The 15,262-nt window shown below is 39.4% G+C and overlaps 1 pseudogene; it reads left to right on the top strand.

Annotated features, from left to right (window-relative positions):
• Positions 1-532: 532 nt before the first annotated feature.
• Positions 533-5,445, top strand: LOC136200414 (uncharacterized; annotated as a pseudogene).
• Positions 5,446-15,262: the final 9,817 nt, after the last annotated feature.

Genomic DNA, 15,262 nt, shown 5'->3' with positions numbered 1-15,262 from the left:
GAAGTTGAAAAAGAAACCATGGCAACCCTCAGACAATTACACGCCCCCCAAGCTGACCAACAGCCTCTGTGCGTAACATATTTGAACCTGGACGCAGCCTTCGAGCTCAAATCGGGACTGATTCATTATTTACCGAAGTTTCATGGGATGGAGAGTGAAAATCCACACAACCATCTGAAAGAATTCCATGCTGTTTGTGAGCCCACAAGGAATTACTGAGGAACAAGTTAAATTGAGAGCTTTTCCTTTTTCTTTGCAGGATGCAGCCAAAGATTGGTTCCTAAATCTACCTTCGGGATCCATAACAACATGGGTAGAAATGACCCAAGCATTTCTGGAAAAATATTTCCCAGCCTCAAGAGCAGCAATGATCCGTAGAGAAATCAGCGGCATCAAACAGAAGGACATATAAACGCTCCATGATTATTGGGAGAGGTTTAAAAGGCTTTGCGCAAGCTATCCCCAACACGGTATAACTGAACATTCTCTCGTTCAATATTTTTATGAGGGGATGCTGAGCATGGAAAGAAGAATGGTAGATGCCGCTAGTGGGGGAAATCTCATAGATAAAACTCCAACAGCGGCTAAAGAGCTAATCCGGAGCATGGCAGCGACATCGCAGCAATTCGGAAGACAGCAAGAGAGTTCAAGGAAGGCATATGAGGTAAATACTTCAGCAATTGAAGAAAAGCTTAATTATCTAACCTCTCTTGTTCAGAATTTGGTTTTAGGGAAAGCAGCCCAGGTAAAGGCATGCGGGATATGCACGATGACCGGACATGCTACGGATGAGTGCCCTACGTTGCAGGAGGACACTCCAGAACAGCTTAATGCTCTCGGGTATCAAGGACAATCCCAGCGGAGGTATGATCCATACTCGAACACATACAACCCCGGATTGCGCGATCACCCGAACCTGAGTTATAAACAGCAAAACAATGTTCCGCAACCAAATCCTCCACAACAGTACCACAGGCCCCAACAGTACAGACCTTCCCAGTCCGACCCAAACTCAGGTATGGCATCTAGTTCTAATGATCATTCTGTCATTGCTAACTTGGTTAAGTTTCAGGAAGAACAAAGCAAGGTGAACGCCAGCCTTCAAGCAAACTTACAGAACCTAGAAAAACAGATGGGACAGATTGCGACCTCGTTGAGTGCAATTCAGACACACGGAAAGATGCCTTCACAAACTAAAACAAACCCCAGACAGAACGCCAGTGCAGTCATATTGCGCAGCGGAAAGGACTTGGTCTTGCCCAAGACTAAGCCACCCTGCGTCCAGTAGCAGGCCACTGCGAAAGAAAACGAAGTAACTGGAAAAGAGACTGATAGCTCAACAAATGACAAACTTCCAGGAAAAGAAGTTGAGGACCAGGACCCACCTTTGGTGATCAGACCACCATTCCCTAGCCGACTAGCCAAATCAAAGAGGGAAAAGGAAGAAAGGGACATCTTCGAAACCTTTCGAAAGGTAGAGGTAAACATCCCTTTACTTGATGCAATTAAGCAAATACCTCGATATGCAAAGTTTCTGAAAGAATTATGTGTGAATAAGACTAAGCTAGCCGGACATGAGAAGATAGTTGTAGGAGAAAATGTCTCTGCCGTATTACAAAGAAAAATTCCCCAAAAATGTAAAGATAAGGGTATGTTTGCTATTTCGTGTTTAATTGGCAACACTAGTATCAAGAGAGCAATATGCGATTTAGGTGCATCAATTAATGTTATGCCTATGTCTATTTACTCTGCTTTGAATGCTGGTCCACTAACAAAAACAGACGTAGTAATACAACTAGCAAACAGATCCTTGGTTTACCCAAAGGGAGTTTTAGAGGATGTTTTAGTGCAGGTCAATGATTTAGTTTTCCCAGCCGATTTTTATGTGTTAGATATGCAAAATGACGACAATACCTTGGAATCTTCTGAGATATTGCTTGGAAGACCCTTCCTAACCACGGCGAGAACTAAAATTGACGTCCATAAGGGCATACTGACCATGGAATTAGACGGTAAGGTTGTCCAATTCAATGTGTATGATGCCATGAAATACCCGATTGATATATCATCTGTGTGTGGAATTGACATAATTGAACCTGTGACCCAAAATATGTTTAATATGAGTGGAAAAGATAAGTTGCAGGTGGCGCTAAGCGAGAGCCTGACCGCGGACAGCGAATACATGGAGGAAAGCATAAAAGAAATTGTCGAAGCCTTGAAAAAATCCGACCAGCAGGTAGGGAATGTTCTACATGTTCCAAAAATTAAAGCTAATCAGCCCTCTTTACCATCCATTGTGCAGGCACCTCAATTGGAGTTAAAGGAACTGCCCAAACATCTGAAATATGCTTACTTGGGGGCTGAAGAGACATTGCCGATAATAATTTCGAACATGCTAAACCCGGAGGAAGAAGGACAGTTAATCGAAGTGTTACGGCAGCACAAAAAAGCCATAGGATGGAAAATAGCTGATATGGAAGGTCTGAGCCCATCAACGTGCATGCATAAAATTCACCTTGAAGAAGGAGCGACACCAAAACGTGAGGCTCAACGACGACTGAATCCGCCCATAATGGAAGTAGTAAAGAAAGAAGTCCAAAAGATGTTGGACGCCAACATAATATTTGCAATTTCGGACAGCAAATGGGTAAGCCCGGTCCATGTGGTACCCAAGAAAACCGGGATTACGGTAGTTCAAAATGAGAAGGGTGAGATGGTTCCGACTCGTGTGCAAAATGGATGGCGTATCTGTATAGACTACAGGAAGCTAAATGCCTCTACGAGGAAAGACCATTTCCCACTCCCATTTATTGATCAGATGTTGGAAAGATTGGCCGGGAAGAAATTTTATTGCAACATGGATGGTTATTCAGGTTTTTACCAAATTCCAGTGGCACCCGAAGATCAGGAAAAGACGACGTTCACATGTCCCTTCGGTACATTTGCCTACCGACGAATGCCGTTTGGAGTATGCAATGCACCAGCGACATTTCAAAGGTGTATGGTAAGTATTTTTTCTGATTATGTCGAGCAAATTATCGAAGTATTCATGGATGATTTCACTGTTTACGGTGACTCCTTCGATGTATGCTTAATCAACCTTGGTAAAATACTGAAACGATGCTTAAAGTTTAATCTGGTCCTAAATTATGAAAAATGTCATTTTATGGTAAATCAGAGTATAATTCTAGGACATGTGGTTTCAGCTAGGGGAATTGAGGTAGATAGAGCAAAGATAGATGTAATTCAGTCTTTACCTTACCCCGGAAGTGTCCGAAAAGTTCGTTCCTTTCTTGGCCATGCAGGTTTTTACCGGCGTTTCATTAAAGACTTCTCCAAGATAACACAGCCCATGTGTAAATTGTTGCAAAAAGAGGTCGTATTTGAGTTCGATCAGACTTGTAAGGATGCATTTGATGAATTGATAGAAAAGCTAGTGTCAGCGCCTATCATCCAACCACCAAATTGGAATTACCCCTTCGAGATTATGTGTGACGCTAGCAACTACGCAATCGGCGCTGTTCTGGGACAGCGGATGGATAAGCTACCTCACGTTATCTATTATGCATTGGGAACGCTTGACAATGCACAAAGCAACTATTCAACCACCGAAAGAGAACTTTTAGCTATTGTCTTTGCCTTAGAAAAATTCCGCTCCTATTTACTCGGTACTAAAGTCATTGTGTTTTCTGATCATGCAGCGTGCGGTATCTAATGAAGAAGAAAGATGCGAAACCTCGCTTAATTCGGTGGATACTTCTGCTACAGGAATTCGACCTTGAAATACGTGACAAAAAAGGGTCCGAAAACTTAGTGGCAGATCATCTTAGCCGGCTCCTCTCATCGGACAATGACAATGGAGAGCTCAAAGACGAATTTCCCGACGAACACTTGTTTAGCATCAATACAATTGAGCCTTGGTATGCTGACTTGGTTAATTATATGGTTACAGGGGTAATGCCGGAAGACTTCACCAGGAACAAAAAAGATAAATTGAGGAAGGAAGCCAAATATTACGTCTAGGACGAACCCTATTTGTGGAAACACTGTTCTGATCAAATGATTCGGCGATGCGTTCCAGAATCCGAAGTCAAGTCCATACTCTAGTTCAGCCACTCGAGTGCCTGCGGAGGCCATTTTGGACCCAAGCGAACAGCACGAAAAGCACTCGAATGTGGTTTGTTTTGGCCCAATATTTTTCGTGATTCATATTTGTTTTGCAAATCTTGTGCCAATTGTCAGAGAACTGGAAATTTAAGCCAGCGGAGTCAAATGCCACTTATGTCAATTTTAACTTGTGAAATTTTCGACGTATGGGGCATTGACTTCATGGGCCCATTTCCAAGCTCTTTTGGTTACCTGTACATTTTATTGGCAGTTGATTATGTGTCGAAATGGGTGGAAGCCATTGCCACCAAGACTGACGATGCCCAAACAGTTGTTAAGTTTTTGCAGGGAAACATATTCAGCAGGTTTGGCATGCCCAGGGTGTTAATCAGTGATAGAGGAACTCATTTCTGCAACCGAATAATGGTGTCCCTGCTTAAAAAATATGGAGTTAACCACCGTACATCCACATCTTATCATCCACAGACCAATGGTCAGGCTGAAGTCTCGAATCGTGAAATCAAATCTATACTGGAGAAAACGGTAAACGTCACAAGAAAAGATTGGAGCATCAGGCTTGAGGATGCCCTATGGGCATACAGGACAGCGTACAAAACTCCTATTGGGATGTCTCCCTACCGGATGGTTTACGGAAAACCATGTCATCTTCCCATGGAATTGGAGCATAGAGCATTTTGGGCGGTTAAAAAATGCAACATGGCCTATGATAAAGCAGGGGAAGAAAGGAAGTTACAGCTACAGGAGTTAGAGGAGCTAAGAACCGAAGCCTACGAGAGTTCAAGAATCTATAAACAGAAGTCCAAAAATTACCACGACAGCCTACTCACACGAAAGCAGTTCCAAGTCGGGCAAAAAGTCCTTTTGTACCACTCACAACTCAAGATTTTTGCAGGAAAACTACGTACCAAATGGATTGGCCCTTTCGTAGTGAAACATGTGTTCCCACATGGTGCGGTGGAAATTGAAAGTCTGAAGAATAACAATTGTTTCAAAGTAAACGGGCATCGCCTTAAGCCGTTTTACGAGGGATTCCAAGCTCAAGGGACTGAAGAAGTTTGCCTCGAACTTCCCAAAAACTGAATACTGACGTTCAGTTACGTCTGGCTACAGACATAAAATAGCAGCGCTACAGGGAGGCAGCCCTAAGACTAGTCTTGCCCAAGACCAGTCGCTCTTTTCATTTCAGTTTTTTTTCACTTTTTTTAATCTTCAACTAACTTAACTAACATCATCCCTTCCTTGGATGATTTCTGGGTTTTGTTTTGATGTTTGCAGGTAACAGTGATGGCTTTTCATGAGGTTGGGCTAAGGAATTAAACAAGATAGGCACAATGGGCCCAAAAGGGTTAAAAAAAATTAAGTGAGAGGTAAAAACATAAAAAAGAAAAAAAATTGATACATTTACTCTCCCTTTTTCCCGTTTAAGATTAAACCCCTTTAACCCATTCTACCTAAACCCTTCATCTTCACCAAAACCCTAAACCCCTCATCTCCCCCTAACTCGATGGACGGCTACTTCAGTGACATCCCCAGACGGAGCCGCCACCATCAACCGCCGTCTCCTCCCCGCCAATACCGCACATATGCCGAATCTCCATCACCGCCGACAAACCTTCGCAGTTACTCGAGAAAGAGGAAAGGAAAGGCTCCAATGGCAACCGAAACTCCTCCACCAAAGGAACCCTCCGACAACCAGTCGCCACCTCCAACGGAACCCGCGCCGCCTTCACCATACCAGTTCCACTCTCCTTCCGCCTCCGAGATAGCTGCTATGCTAGAACACACCAGCTCCGGCGGTCCACCAATCACCACCTCCTGCGAGTTCGCCGCCTCCTACCGATTCTCAACACTCACCAGCTCCGACGAGCCACCATTCACCACTTCTAGCAGACCCGACACCTTCTTCACCAACGGTGGACCATCACTCACCAGTCCTTGGAGGTTTGAACTCCCCAGCACCAACGGCGAGTCACGCCCCCCCAATTTCCACTGATCCGGCACTCTCACCTCAGGTATCTGACCACCATCCTCCACCACCAAAAATCCAGAGGAAAAGGAAACCCCCGCCGTCCAGGAAACCGGCCCCGACTCGAAAGTCCCAGCGACTTGTTCCCCCGCCTCCACCTCCTCCAAAGAGGACCATTTCTATTGAACTCTCCGAGTCAAGCTCTACCGACTCTATGGAAACCGATTCTAGCTCCCACAATGCCTCATTCGAGCGAGCGGCATCGGAAGATTCAGACACTCAAAGTGACCCCCCCGCAACTTCCGCAGCTCCCACTTGCTCCACCCGATCAAAGAAAACGACCAGGGCCCGCTTGGAGAAAGGACCACAACGTTCCAAACCCGTCATCATCGACACTGAGATGACTTTCGACTCACCGTCGATATCAGGTCTGATATGCATGATTTGATGGATAACATTGGCTGGAAGCCATTCTTGCTGCTTAATTATCCTGTTTATAACTGTTTGATACATGAGTTCTTTAGCACATTCACTATAGATAAGAAGAAAATGAAGAAATCACAGGCCTCATGTATTCAATTTCAATTATGTGATAGATTGCATAACCTGTCTGTGGCTGAGTTTAATGTAGCTTTGGGCCTGTTTGATAGAGAATTTTGCTACACTGATGCCTATTCTGCCATGCTTTGTGATTATCCTGCTGAGTTTAATGCCGTGAGCGTCTATTCTGAGTTGACTGGTTTAGCTAATGCTGTTTTTAGCCCCTCAAAGTCTAAGGCAAATTTAATTTTGAGTGAACCTTTACGTTTTATGCATCGATTCTTGGCTATTAATTACTCAGCTAGGAATGAGGACCCAACTGTTGTGTCAAAGCAAGAATTATTCTTCCTATGGTGCATGGTGACTGAAAGAAAAGTCAATTTAGGCTATTGGCTGGCCTTAAAATTTTCTAAAATGACGAAAAAGGTAGCTAAATTTCACTTAGGGCACATCATCACTTGCTTGGCTGTTAACCTCTGTGCACTTAATGTGGATGAGTCCCCTTTGCATATTGCTTATCGCATGCTACCTTTCGATTTACATCTGTTGAAAGCTATGAAGCTAATCCGGACCGAGGAAGGAGGTTCTGTTTCTTTTATCCCTGCAGGAGACTTACCCCCACACGAAGGACAGATTCCAAGGAAATTTGCATCTTCAGTCGCACCTCCTCCCGAACAGGGACAAACTTCAAATCCCAACCAGCAACCTGATGACCCAGCTGAGCAACTAGTCTCCTTGGCCGCCGTTGTTGGCACTATGGCAGAGACCATTCAAAAAAAATTTCAGAACCAGGCAGCCTACTTCAAGGAAGTTGGATTCACTCCTCCGCATCCCTTCGCCCCTTGATTCAGTTGTTTCTCTCCTCCACAGGGCAGTTCTTCTTACACTTTCGCCACTTCATTTTCATTGATGCCCTTAGTTCTTCATAGTTCTGTTTTATACATCGAGACGATGCATGATATTAGTGGGGGAGGGACAATTGAGTCTTACAGGAAGGGTTTGCTAATTTTTAGGATCTTGTTCTTTGTTCTTTTTGTTTTTTCTGAGTCTTGTTAATTTTGTGTGCTAAACTTGTGCATATTTTTTATTTTTGACTAAGTGTGAGGTGCCCACCAAATTTTGTGCATAAACAGAGTTTTGTCTAAGTGTGAGGTGGGCACTCAAATGCATGTTCCTAACTATCTTTGTCGTTCCTATTCCACACTTGAAATTGCTGACAATCGAAGCTAGTTTAGTACAGGCCCCCTTGTTTTATGACAGTTCATAACCTTTGGTTTGAAAAAGTCAAGGATGAGTAGATAACCCGTCATGCCTTGTTTGATTGTTTAAAAGCTTATGAAGTCTTTCAACCCGGACTTGAAAAACGTTTTGAAACCTGTACCACCATTTTTACCCCAATTTATGGAAAGTTATTTTGAGCCAAATTGCCAGAGCAAAAACATTACACTTTGCTCTATTTTTCTAAGTGTTGACCAATTCTAGTTTGGAATTCTAGAACTTGCCATGTTATGCATTTCGAGACCACATTGATGAATTCAAGTATTAAACATGATAAAGGCAGTAGGTTTTCTTTCTTTCAGCCACTCCAAATAAATTTTGAATAGTCTTGCCCAAGACTAACAAAAGCAACAGTACCAGCCCTTAGTTAGCCACATTTGAGCCTTTCCTCCATTCTTGACATACCCCTATTTAAGTCCCTTGGCCAGGGACATACTAGCCATCAGAGTCTGCATATTCTCTCATTCATCTTGGTGTTTTATTTATCTTGGTGTTTAGTTGTTGCTTCGAGCAATCTCCACATTCAAATTAACCACAAGTTCATCGAAGTATGAGGATTCAAATGAAAGATCCTTTAGATATATATGTGGTTGTGCTTCAAAGATGTCTAAATGGATATTGCCCAAATATATATATATATAAATTTAGTTTGTCCAGTCCAATTCGTTTACAGTCAATTAAGTCTGCCTCACTCATATATGAGGTTGTGAGTATTTCGCATATATTTGAGTTTTGGTTTTCACCTTTGGCCATTCCTATTTTCGTCATTCACCTTTTTCGTTTCCTTTTCAAACGTGAACCCAAGCCAACATTACACCCTGTTTTAAGTCCTTTTGATTTAGTGTCTTGAATTCATACTAAGTGGTGGAGATTTGATATATTGGCAAGCTTATGGTAATTTCATTCTAGAATTGTGAATTGAGTGATTCCCGAAAATAAATCATTGCCCAAACACTTGAGTGACATGAGTGAAATCCAGCGAGGGTGGTACGTTTTTCAAACTGTTTTTCATTAAAGGTTGACTGCTTTATTCCTTATCATACATAAAGCAAGCATGTCTGGGATAACAAAAGTCCCTTTCTACTTGAGCCGATGGTTTGTGATCTTCATAACACTAGGGGGATTGGAAAGATTAGTAAGAACGTCTCATTTGAAAAGGGGGAATAATGACTTAAACATAGACATGCTTAGGGACAAGCATTTGGCAAGTGTGAGGTAATTTGATAAGTGTCCAAAACGACAAGTTTATTATGTCATTTTATGAATATTCCATTCTTAATTATGTCGTTTTAGGACCTTTTCACTTGTTTTGTTGCATAAGTGATTTCAGGGATCAAATTGGAGAAAAGAAGGCTTGGAAGGCCGTTTTGGATCTTTTTCACTCAAAGTTCAGCCTTGCGGACGTGACTGGCTTAGTCTTGCCCAAGACTAAGAGGGTCGACTTATTCAGATCGCCAAGTCAGCAGAATCAGAAACTAACTTATCTCCACAGTTTCAACAACATGTTTTGAACGAAGGAAATCCCTGAAATCAAGGAGGGAGTTGACGGGTTTGTCGAAGCCTGACAAAATAGATTTATAATTTTACTTACTGATTTCTCTATTGGACTACAATTTGATTTGTAATAATAGTAAGACCAGGTCGAATCCCAAGAGAACAATTAACCTCTTAATTCAAATGAGCAAATAAAATAAAAAAGGGGGGTTTTGATTTTGATGGATGATTAAATCAAATTAAACAAGTAAAGTAAATGGGAATTCAATAATGAGAGAGCCTGATTCAAGAGATTGGGTTCATTGGGTGTTTGTTGATCCTTGGTTTAAATGATAAACAAATTAAAATTCAAATCTTTGATTAAAGAGTATAAGGATTACCTAATTCACTCTTTCACTTTCTCTTAATTTATTAATTTAAATGAAGCATCTAAATCAACCTGGTTATTAAGAAAAGGGAATGAAGCATATCCAATTTCTCAATAACCGCATTAGGATTAAGAAAATTTATCAAATCAATTCCTATTGAGAGGAACGTCGACAAACAATAGCAATTGGCTGAATTTTCTTCTCAATCAATCTCAAGCAAAAACTCAATTACTCAAGATCGATTTTTGCTACTTGTTGTAATTCATTCAAGACAATTACGGATCAAGAATAAATACTTAGCAATAGAAGATCGAATACGATTCAATAATCATAAAAAGAATTGAAGAAGAAAATCAGAACTTGAATTAATACTTGAAGAAATTAATACATGAAACCTCACAACTTTCAACCTAATGAAATCCCTCTTGAATCAGAAGATGAAACTTAGCTACTCATAATGAAAACAATTCAACAATACAATTGAAAATCTGTAAAACCTAGTTCCTAAGAAGAAAGACTAAAATATCCTTAAGAGATAAGGAAAGAGACTAACTCTAATTAATTAATGATTAAATAGAGATAATAGGAAATATTCAAATCCTAATTAAAATACAATACAATTAAATAAGATAATATCCCAAAATCAAATCTGAAAATATCTTCTTATCTCTTCCAAATTCGTCCAGCCACGTGCCCACGCCTTAACTGAAGTTGGCTGCTGTTTCTCAATTACAGCTGAGACAGGACGTGCCCACGCCTTAACTGAAATTGGCCTCTGATTTGCAAATACTCCAAAATGCTCCAAAATGCCACTAATTTCCAGATTTTTCACCAAACATCTAAACTTTCTCCCAAAACAAAATATGAAACAAAAACATCAATTAAACACCAAATGTTTCCAAATTACATAGAATAAGATAGAAAGTAACAAGACTAAAATGGTCTTGTCAAACTTCCCCACACTTAAACTATGCTTGTCCTCAAGCATATAGAACATCCAAAACTCAATTAAGAACTATCTACACGATCTCACTAGTGAGTATGCATCAAGAATTTCCATTAAGAAGAATGAGTCATAGGCAATTAATCTAAGCATTTGGTTTTAATAGAGAAAAACAAGCATTTAACTTCTTTCAACACTTTCCTTAGAATCAAAGCACACAATTTAACTCTCTCAGAAGGGGAATTCACTCTATTCACTCAAAGTGTTTAGGGTAATCAATAAGCACTCGAATCAAAACATAAACATGTTATTACCATAAGTTTGCTCAAAGATCAAATCGCCACCACTTGGAATGAAAGTATGCAATCAATCAACGGGTCTTTGTTCAAGGTTGTAACGGGGCTTAGGTAAGGGTGTGAAGAGAAAGGAAATTTTGGGCGAAAATAAGAATAGTAAGCCAAAGTAAATAACGTGAGTCTGCAATTAACGAAAATGACAATTCAGTCCTTTTTTTCTTTTCTTTTTTTAAGGTAACAAGACACAACTAAAATAAGGAGATAGCTTTAAGAAATAAGCTACTGATAATAAGTGTTCAAGCATAATGAGGGTATTGGAATGACGTTTGAATGCTTGACACTTAATATAGGAAGAGTAAAATGAAACAAGTTCTTGTAGGATGAACTTTGTTTATTTATTTGTTTTTTAAACATAACATTAAAAGAAGGGGGTGGTGAAAAGTTTACCCCACCTATGCTAATAGTTGACTGAAAATATTGATAATTGCAGAGAAAGGACTCGACTTACTAATTCTTAAAAAAAGGGGTAATTTAGAAGGATAAAAGTGAAAGGGAAAAGGGATGAAATGAGGTGTGTTAATGAAAGAAAAAGGCTAGAGGCTCAAAAGGGCTAACTAATGGACAAGAGTAGGGTAGGCTATTTAAGAATTCAAAAGTGGCTATACCTAAATGCCCAAATCATTTTGAAAGCACACAATCATCTATGTGGTCTTGAAATGCATCAAAGCGCAAATTCTAGAATGAACAAGTTATGTTTGATTAAACACTCAACAAGAAATATGGAGCAACAAGTGATGAATTGCTCAAAAGGCTCAAAAGCTCACATATGTTAAATAGAGTTAAATGTTGCACTTTTTCATCCAATTCCAATGTCAAAATTAGCACAAATGCCTAAATTTTTGAAGAAAAACTACTTTGATACTTGCCTTCATCATTCATCAAAACTTAAATTTGAAGAATGCATATCACGTTAAAAATCAATGCAAAACAGTTGTATAAAAGAGCAATGGAGTTCCAAATCTTGTTCTGACTTTTTTTTTTCTTTTTTTTTTTTGGAAACATTTAGGCAACTGATGCAGATGTTGGTTACAATCACTGATTTCCCTCCCCACACTTAAAATCTACATTGTCCTAATGTATGCACAAGCAAATGGCTCAAAAAGATAAAGATAGAGATATAGAAAACGTCCCTTAACTGAGCTGATGCCGATAACAGATCAAAGAGTTGGTGGAGGAGGTGGAGTGAAACCCAAAAAATTACAAAGCTCTTCCACAATGTGAGTTAGTTTCCTAACTTCAAGAAGGGACTAAACCCATCCTTTTTGCCTTTTGGATCTGCTCGTAGGAGGAATTTTAGAATCTTTTGCTTTGGTTTTCTGCTTGAGACTGGAAGAAAGGACTGCTCCGATCACGTCCTCTGATGGGTCCTCCAACATTGCTGATTTTTTTGGTGAAGGGACGAGTGGAACATCGACTTTCGTTGTTCTAGTGGCGCACTTCCTTCCCATGACTTTAAGAAAGGAACAGATGGGAAGAAGAGAGAAAAAAATGACAGTTAAACCTTTAGACTCCAGTAATCAGATGAAATCAAAGGAGAAAAGAAATGATTCACGGCGGCGCTGCAAAAGAAAATGAGAAAGAAGAAGTTAGGTTTTGGGCTATGCACTTATCAAGTGGGTTTTCTCATTTTTTTAATTAAAAAAATATTAATAAATAAAATACAATACAACTAATATTTATACTAAAAAGAAAAGAAAAGAAAGAAAAAAAATAAAACTAACTTAACTAATGTAAATCACGTTTTTTTTTCTTTTTTTCAACAAGTTTTTTTATAATAATGATATAAATAAATAAAATAAAGAAAACTAATAATTTAAATAAAACAAAATGAAAAAAAATGTTAGTGAAAGAAAAAAAAAAGAACAGAGACTAAATTTGTTTAAATCGTGGGCATGTCAATCGTCAACGTACAAATACAATAAAAGCTGTAACCAGTTTTTCATAAGCCGTGGGCACGGTTTAAACAAAATTGGTTCCTGCTTCTATTTTGACAAAGGTTATAATTTGACACGTGGTCACGGCTTAAATGAAATTAGCTCCTGAAATTTAAACTAAAAATTAACACTATTAAAAAAAGGTTATTTAATGGGTTGCCTCCCAATAGCGCAATTATTTAACGTCGCTATGCTCGACGAACTCCCTTTTCTAATCGTTCTCATAGTGTAGAATTCCCACACTCATCTCCGGCTCTCGTTCCTCTTTGAAGCCTTCATGGAACACCTTCAAGTGATGCTCATTTACTTTGAAAACTTTATCCATCTCGACGCTCTTAATCTCAACTTTAATGTCAGGTAAATTCCAACCAATTGCCATTTTGTGCCCTTGAAGAACTTTGATCAAACTTTCTTCTTGCTCTGTAGTTAAGCCTTTTGCAATTATCACCGGAAGTGTCTCATCTTCTCCCAAATAGACATACTTCACATGATCCGGCAAAATATTCAATTCGACTGTTAGAGCCTGCAAAATAGAAGGTAGAATTTTCTTGTAAGTATTGGGCATTTCAATTTCAGATTTTTCTACACCTTTTTGCATCTCATTCGATGAATCATCACTTGCTTGTTCACCTTCTTCCAACTCACATAGACTCTCTTTTTCTTGAAAATTTTCCTGCACAAGTGAGTTAATGACATCAACATGATAAACAACATTTGAATTTTTGGGGTACTTCGTGGCATCAAAAATATTAAATTTTACAATCTCTCCGTCAAATTCTACGGAAAGAGTACCCTCATGAACATCAATCTTTGTTCTTGTTGTTTTCATAAATGGCCTTCCAAGTAGCAAAGGTGCTGAATTTCCAGATGCATCATTCTCCATTTTTAAAATATAGAAATCCACCGGAAAAATCAATTCATTCACCTGCACCAAAACATCTTCCACAACTCCTTCCGGTTAAGAGTTAGAACAATCAGCTAATTGAATCACTACCCTAGTTTCTTTCAAAGGTCCCAAATTAAGAGCATTATAAATAGAATAAGGCATTACATTTATTGATGCTCCTAAATCTAGCATGGCATGTTCAATTCGTTTATTTCCAATCACACAAGGCATTGTAAACATGCCTGGGTCCTTACATTTAGTGGGTAGACTCTTTTTAATCATAGCTGAAACATTTTTGCCCACCATTACTCTTTCATCAATTTTCAATTTTCTCTTATTTGTGCAAAATTCCTTCAAAAGTTTAGCATACATTGGAATTTTCTTTATTGCATCAAGCAGTGGAATGTTTACCTCTACCTTTCGAAAGGTTTCCAATACCTCTTTCTCATATTCGTCCTTTGATTTTGCCAATCTTGAAGGAAACAGAGCCAATTTAGATGGAATTAATGGAATAGGATTAGAGTTTACCTTAGGATCATTCTGAGGTACAGAGAGTGGTTCTTTTTGTTTCTCTTCTCTTGTTGGAGGTGGACTTGATTGAACTTCCTCCCCACTTATTAATGTGATTGCACAAGCATTTTCCTTTGGGTTCACCGTAGTTTGGGAAGGTAATTTTCCAGAATTTTGTGCCTCCAATTTGTGAACTGATGTAGCTAATTGAGCCACTTGGCTTCCCAAATTCTGAATTTCTGCCTCCATTTTCTGTTGAAATTTAAAAGTACTTTCAGCAAGGCTTTTAACAATGTCTTCCAAAGGCATACCTGAGTTAGAGGTTGAAGGTTTATATGGTTCGTGCACTTGAGGTTGTCTACTATATGACTGATTTTGAAACCTTGGCTGTCCTCCTTGATTTCCATAATTAAAATTTGGATGATCCCTCCATCCTGAATTGTAAGTGTTAGAATAAGGATCATAATTGCGTTGTGGTTGTCCTGGAAATCCTCCAATAGCATTTGCATGTTGGAAATCTTCTTGTAATGATGGGCACTCATCAGTATGATGTCCCACACTTGAACATACTCCACATACCTTTTCAGGTTGCACTTTGTCTGCTGCAATTTGACGCACCAAAGAAACTAATTCAGCAAATTTATTTTCAATGTTAGAATTATTTACCTCATTAACTTGCTTGGTGGTGCTGTTTGATCTTGTTCCAAATTGTTGGGAGTTTTCAGCCATAGTGGAGATTAATTGTCTTGCCTCATCGGGTGTCTTATTCACCAACGCTCCTCCACTAGCTGCATTAATCATGCTTCTATCAATTGGAGCCAATCCTTCATAAAAATATTGGATAAGGAGTTGTTCGGGT

Source organism: Euphorbia lathyris, chromosome 7 (genome assembly GCF_963576675.1).
Source record: "Euphorbia lathyris chromosome 7, ddEupLath1.1, whole genome shotgun sequence".
NCBI classification, from domain to species: domain Eukaryota; kingdom Viridiplantae; phylum Streptophyta; class Magnoliopsida; order Malpighiales; family Euphorbiaceae; genus Euphorbia; species Euphorbia lathyris.
This window is presented reverse-complemented; position numbering and strand designations above follow the sequence as displayed.